At 32.6% G+C, this 7,719-nt stretch overlaps 1 non-coding gene across 1 annotated transcript; it reads right to left on the bottom strand.

Moving 5' to 3' along the window:
- Nucleotides 1-3,355: 3,355 nt before the first annotated feature.
- On the bottom strand, nt 3,356-3,462 carry LOC131826127 (U6 spliceosomal RNA). Its single transcript, XR_009351422.1, has one exon. It is a non-coding gene; the product is annotated as a U6 spliceosomal RNA (small nuclear RNA).
- Between the last annotated feature and the right edge of the window lie 4,257 nt (nt 3,463-7,719).

Consider the following 7,719-nt stretch of genomic DNA (forward strand, 5'->3'; position numbering starts at 1 on the left):
CCCCAGCAACCCTCAGTTTCTTTTGTGAGATTAAGAGTCACTTATGGTTTGTCTCCCTCCCAATCCCATCTTCTTTCATTTATTCTTTTCGTACCCACTTAAGCCCCCATGTTGCAACACCACTTTCAAACCATTTCTAATCCATGCATAGATACATTATAAGAAGACTATAGAAAATCATAGAGTATTAACTCCAGGTTGACTGAAAATTTAAGGATGCATACTGTAACACCAATAAGTACAGCTAAAATGCCCCTAAATACATTACAAACGGAATTTTGATAAGTCATTCAAGAGGACTTGAAAGAGAGAAGAAAAAATCAAGCATAGGAAAGAAAAATGGGAAAGAATGACAAAATGGACCAATAAACTGGTAAAATAAAAGGGATAAAAAACATAATACAAAGGAATTAAGGGTAAAAGAAAGAAAAGGAGAGAGGGAGGAAATTGAGAGACTGAACTTTGGCTTGGAACCTCTAGGATATTCACTGGATGTGCTCCAGATGCCTTGGTGCCAGAAATAACTCATTTTTATAAAACAATTAAAAGACAAAACAAACAAAACAAAGAAGTATGGATAGCCACTTTAACAAACCATGTTGGGCCAACCTGGTAGCCCTGTGTGTATATATATATGTATATAAATATATATATATATATATATATATATATATGTATATATATATATATATATATATATATATATAGTTACATATTTAACTCACACCATATACCAAGAAGAACTATAAATTAATGAGAAATTCAAAAGTTTAAAACCTATGAAACCATAGACAAAATCTCATAACTTTGAAATAGAAAAGGCATTTTCAAATCAAAGGCATGTGGTATGTTTGCATTTTTTTATATTTATTAATAATAATCTGAATGCATACATGAGGTTTCTGGAGAAGAGATAGCTTAATTATTATTATTTACTTAATAGTGGCTGCCCTGACTCCCTTTTGCCCTAATTTTTGCCCCATGGCAATGTAATAAAAACAGATGTCACCTGTACGTAATGGGGATTGTGCTGTAGGCAAAAACACAAGCAAAATCAACCTGGGTACTTAGTACACACTGTCCTTCTCCCCTCCTTGAAGGAGGAAGAAAACCATATGTTTCTTGGAAAGGTTCTGATTTATATCATCTTTTGTAATGTAAATAAATCTCTCCTCGTGAAAAATAAGAACATTGTCTCCTGCTTTGCAACCCTGGGATATCTCCCAGTCCCAGTTCTCAGCACTTTGAAAAGTAAACGTACACTTTCAGAGTTGAGTCAATCTCTCCCAGGTTCTCACTGTTGTAAATTAACTTCTAAGACTTGCTCTTTTAGACTAGGTCCCAAGCTTCAGCAAGAGTTTTCTCAGAAAGCCCAAACTGTTCAGAAACAAAATATATTCCCTATAAGTCCATGTCATGAAATTTAATAGCATTGAGTACCTAAAAATTAAAATTCTTCCTTCACAAGAATAAGCAAGTAACATAAAATTATATAATTTTATTATTGTTTTAAAGTATACTAAACATGCTAAATTTTAAGAGGAGTTTATCATACAATTTCTTATTTAGGAGGCACTGAATGATACAATGGTCAAAGCTTTGATTTCATTCGAAATTAGCAAACTCAAGATAGGGAGGATATTTTATATCTTTGAATACATTTATTCCTGAATCACATGATATTTGTGGATTTTTTTTTTTAATTTATAGATTCTTATATGTACACATACTATTTTCAATCAGAATGGAGATGCTTTGGTTTCTCATTCCTGAATTAGTGGGGAGGTATTAAAAGATAATTTTAAAAAACTACTAATTATTTTGACTTTTGAAATTATAATCATGTTTAACTATGGAAAACTATTTTTAAAAATCTACTATGATAGCCCAGTTATTTTAAAAACTTGAGTTATAGAAAAAATTAAAATATTTTCAAAGTTAATATCTGATTCAGAGCTATTTTAGTCCAACATACTGTCCGTATAGTGGATAGACCAATGGGAACACTTGAAGGAATGGCTTCTAAACCTAAATAGTGCAAATGTCAAAAACAAAAGTACCAGCCAACAAATATTCTTCTGAAACTTCCTGGAAGGATTGCTTTACATTTTACTGGAGAGTATTATGCCCAGGACAACCTTTTCCTTCAGCTGGTATCATGGAATAGTTTTAGCAGGATACAATACTACTCCTGACACATTTTAGATTCTATTAATGAAGATGAAAGTTGGTAGCTTATCAGTTTATTGCTTCTGTAGTGATGGTCTATGAGGTCCATCACTGCACTGTTCTAAAGTTATACTTAAAATATAACCCAACCAGTGAACTAATAAAGGAAAGAAGAAACAGAAAACTGTACTCCTATGTATTCCTATTCAAAGAAAAAAGAAAGAAAAGAATTAGAAATATTTATTAAAAAAAGAACCCATGTTGCAAATGAAATTTTATACAACTTCTTCATTTGACACGACAATGAAAATGGCAACACATTTGAAAATGTAAACAAATAACGGAGAACAATATTTCAGTAGAAGACCATTACAAAAATTACTGTTAGTAAAAGAACAAAAAGATTCAGAGTTGGAACTACAGGGTCAAACCTCCTTTTTAATGGATGCATTTGCTCTACCAAGATAAACTGTTTTTTTTTCCCAATATACATGTGCTTTTTAAAATTTTTTTTAATTTTTATTTTTTTAATTTTTTAATTTTTTAATTTTATTTTTTATTCATTATTTTTGCACCACATCCAGTGCTCCATACAATCCATGCCCTCCCCAATACCCACCACTTGGATCCCCCAACCTCCCTCCCCCTACCCCTTCAAAACCCTCAGACTGTTTTTCAGAGTCCATAGTCTCTCATGATTCACTTCCCCTTCCAATTTCCCTCAACTCCCTTCTCCTCTCCATCTCCCCTTGTCCTCCATGCTATTTGTTATGCTTCACAAATAAGTGAAACCATATGATAATTGACTCTCTCTGCTTGATTTATTTCACTCAGCATAATCTCTTCCAGTCCTATCCATGTTGCTACAAAAGTTGGGTATTCATCCTTTCTGATGGAGGCATAATACTCCATAGTGTATATGGACCACATCTTCCTTATCCATTTGTCCATTGAAGGGCATCTTGGTTCTTCACACAGTTTGGCAACCATGGCCATTGCTGCTATAAACATTGGGTTACAGATGGCCCTTCTTTTCACTACATCTATATCTTTGGGGTAAATACCCAGTAGTGCAATGGCAGGGCCATAAGGAAGTTCTATTTTTAATTTCTTGAGGAATCTCCACACTGTTCTCCACAGTAGCTGCACCAACTTGCATTTCCACCAACAGTGTAAGAGGATTCCCAAAAATATGGAATGTTTCACGAATTTGCATGTAATCCTTGTGCAGGGGCCATGCTAATCTTCTCTGTATCATTCCAATTTTAGTATATGTGCTGCCGAAGCGAGCACCCAAGATAAACTTTTGAGGTGAAACAACAGATTCCCAGTGCACAGGGCTGATATTTGATATCAAAGTTTAAACCAACTGTTTCTAACTCAAGACAATAGTGACCTGATATTTGAAAGAAAGTGTAGCCTCTGCATTCTATTAGTTTATGCTGATCATAGTACAATTTAAAGTAGTATGCCTTATAACATTTTCTGTCTCAGTATACATTACAAGTTAGAAACTTCTGTGATTATCTCCCAACAGAGTAGAATTAATTCAGAGCAAACTACTCAAAGCTGCTAATGACTGCATGATCAGGTAATTTTATGGTTTTAACAAACAATGATAGCATACATTTAAATTTCAGTTAACTTTGTTTTGAGAATGTATATCTGATAAAAGAAATCTTAACTCTTTTGGAAGATTATTAGTTTTTAGTTCCTTTGGTGAAATTTTAGTTAACTGCTGCTAAGTAAGGAATGCTTTCCTTTGCATAATCCAAATAAATTGATATTTGTCTCTATACAAATATGATATGATTGAATTTTCTGGGCACAAACCTTTTGCTATTTTAAAAGAATTAAAATTGAACAGATTTCAGATTTCATTTTTAAGTTGCCCCACTAAATTATAAAAAATAGGAATTTTGTTATTCCTTGTAACTAATCTTTTTGTTATTGTTATAAAGTCCTCTAATTTAAATTTAATTGTTTAATGACACAGTTAATGAATAATTTCATAAAATATTAAAGTAAAACTAATAGATGGATGGATATGGTACCCACTAGGAATACATAAAGAGGGGCTTGGTGTAGTTTGTGTCATGTATAATATTTATAATGCTGCTGCTGATAGAACAGAAAACATAGTCATTATTCAAAAATGTCTTCAAATTTATAATTTGGTTAATATTTTAAAGACATAATAAAAAAATAACATTACTTTGAAAAGTTGAATATACCATAAACAACTGGAAAAGTAAATAGAAATAATAGGCAATGAATTATTATACTTCAATCTGATTTTCTGACCCCGATGACCAGAACAATTGAAATTTATGCCTTTTTTATTCTTATTAATTTGAGTAAACTAAAGAAAACTCATTTTTTAAAGACATGATAATAAAGTAGAGACAGGCATGAGGGTTGAGCACATTCACTTATCTCCACTTATATTACAATAGAATTATAGTAGAGGCTAATAAAAAATGCCAATTTACAGCAATAAAAGAAAAAAAAATTCTAGGTGATATAAATCCAAGTGGAGCAGTGGTACCTAATGAATCAGAGGAAATAAAGTGATGAAATTAGCAATTAAAGTCACTGACTTGCTGAACGCTGAATACATTCTTCAGTTGCACTAGGTATGTCTGACTTGCACAACAAATGTCTAGTGTCTATCATGTGGGTTAGCACTGTTCCATAGCACCATAAATAAAATTAGTGTGAGTTTAAGAGGGAGCAGAGGTGAGTATGCAAATTTCTTACAAAAAGAAATAATCTGTCTAGCATCTTAATTCTCATTAACAAAATTCTATGATAGAATAAAAACTAGATCTTCCAATTTCTGAGGACAAAAATTTTATATCCAGCTAAAATAGTACTCAAATGGAAGTGAAGAATAAAAACATTTCAGGAATGAAGAAATTTCAAATATTCAGAAACACTATTTCTGCTGCACACTTTGTTACAAATTATTTAAAGATTTATTTTGTCCAAATAATTGAAGAACAGGTATAGTATCAAGAAAAGCGTAGGTATAACCAATGACCACAATGTTGGAAAATTCCAGGATCTAAGATCAGCAAACCTATAAAATAATTATACCAAATTACAGCGAGATGACAGATGCTTCAGGAGGAAGTTGGAGGAAACTAATTGGGGCAAAAATATATTCAAACATTCACAAGTATGGTAGTGTCTATGAAGAAAATGAAAATACTGCAACAGCAATTGGTTGAAAGTCAAGAAGAGAACCCATAAGAACTGGACTCTAGGATTATCATTCAATGTATGGGAAAAAAAATATATGGTTATATAACAAAATGTAAACTATCCACTTTGAGAATATGAAACTAACCCTGCAAACAAAAGATGTGAGATATTAAAAGTAGAGAGGAAAGAGAGGGAAGGATAGAAATATTTCATAATCATTTTTTACAAATAGGAAATAAAGTGATATTATGACTGATTTAAAAATGAATATATAATACCATTTTGTTTGAAGGCTGAGGTGACCAATAGAAGCTCTGAGGATAGGGACATAAATATATCAAAGGTCAGTATGCTTTACACAATCTACCTATTCAAATGTTAATCTCATCTAAAACCACTCACAGAATCATTGAGAATGTTTGAGAATTGTTCTCAAACATTGAGAATGTTTGGACACTCCATAAGCCAGCTAAGTTGACCCATAAAATTAATTATCACAGTCCTATCTGATGAAATAGAAACTAAATATTTGTTGACACCTTTGCAAGCCTCGAATAAGAAAAATATAATCAATACCCTCAAAAGAGATAGACACATTAAAAAAAAATCAATCTCTCTACCTACCTACCTATAATTATGTTAAGTACTACACTAGAAAAATGTGAAATGGAAACACAGAAAAGGGGAATTTTTGCTGTGAGACATTGAGAAAGTCTTCATTAAATTTGCATTTGATCTGAGCATTATTATATGCAATCATTCAAAATGAACCCCAACATCAGTTAATGAAGTTAAAAGTGACTTAGTTCAAACTTTAACAATAAAAAAGTCCCTAAAGATTTTTTTAGAATTATGACTTCATCTTAAAATATTTTAAAGATTGAAAAATATATTTTAAAGTAGTGACAAAAGTGGGAAACAAATAGAAGAAAATAAAAATAACTTGGCATTAACACATTGTGTAGCACAGATTTAAATCTAGCATTATGGGGGCGCCTGGGTGGCTCAGTGGGTTAAGCTGCTGCCTTCGGCTCAGGTCATGATCTCAGGGTCCTGGGATCGAGTCCCACATTGGGCTCTCTGCTCAGCAGGGAGCCTGCTTCTTCCTCTCTCTCTGCCTGCCTCTCTGCCTACTTGTGATCTCTCTCTGTCAAATAAATAAATAAAATCTTAAATAAAAAATAAATAAAAAATAAATCTAGTATTATGGACTAAATCAAAAGTTTATCATGAGATTTATGTATGTGAATAATACTTTCTCAATTGATAATGACTTACCTGATGAAAATATCTCTGAGATAATCAATCTTTCTGCAGCTATCTATCACTAATTTGGCTGATGATTTTGGAACGATCTTGAGTCATTTTTCTTTCACCACAAAACTAGCACATAGCAAAAAACTAGAAAACATCAAAGGCATACTACAATATGTGTTTATATCTCATAAATCTCAGTATCAGTTGGAAGTTGGCTGATCTCAACCAGACTTATTCTAGGTCAGTGGGTAAACCCATTCACTCTAGTCTAGGATATCTCTAGTTTATGGTCTCATATCCTTCTGAAACCAGCAGATAACCTAAGAGTGTCATTCTCACTGTCATGGTACAAGAACATGAGAGATAAAACCCAAACACATAAACCCTTTTTAACACTCTCCTTACATCAGGTCTGCTAACATCCTACTGCCCAAAACATCACTGATCCCAGGGACAAGGAACAATGTACATCCAAAAAAGAGATGTGAAGCAAATATATAAGGCATAGATCAAGCATAGATAGGAGTTAGTGGAGATCCAACTTGGGTCCAATGCTGAAATTTACTATATATCTAAGGAAAGGGTTCCATTTTGAAAAGTCATTGTGAGATAAAGAGATTCACAAACAATTCAAACATGTATTATCCTTATGGAAAAGTACAAAATTTTCTGAACAATTTATGATAGCTTGTGTTATTACTGTCATTGTGGCTGTGATCCTGACAGTTAGTAATGTATACACTTCTTGTATATGGGGAGTTAAAGAAATATGGTGATGCATTCACATGATGCATGAAAGAAATAAAGAAAATGAGTAAAACCAATAGCTCAAGTAACATTAAGTTGAAATGTAACAAGAAAAGGAAAAATCAGGTAGTACAAATGGAGGTTGGCAAAAATGCAGTTGAATTTTTTGACAAGAAAGTAAATTCCAATGAAGCTACACCAATAGTGCTGGAAATTAGAATTTGGCTAGGACTCATGCCCCATGTTTCCCAGTGTCATGCCCTTCACAACTCCACACTAACCTTGAGAGGAGGGGACCCTAGTAGCACATTATTTTGTTGCTAACTCTTTAGGCTTAAA

The sequence above is a fragment of the Mustela lutreola genome, chromosome 2 (genome assembly GCF_030435805.1).
Source record: "Mustela lutreola isolate mMusLut2 chromosome 2, mMusLut2.pri, whole genome shotgun sequence".
NCBI lineage: Eukaryota > Metazoa > Chordata > Mammalia > Carnivora > Mustelidae > Mustela > Mustela lutreola.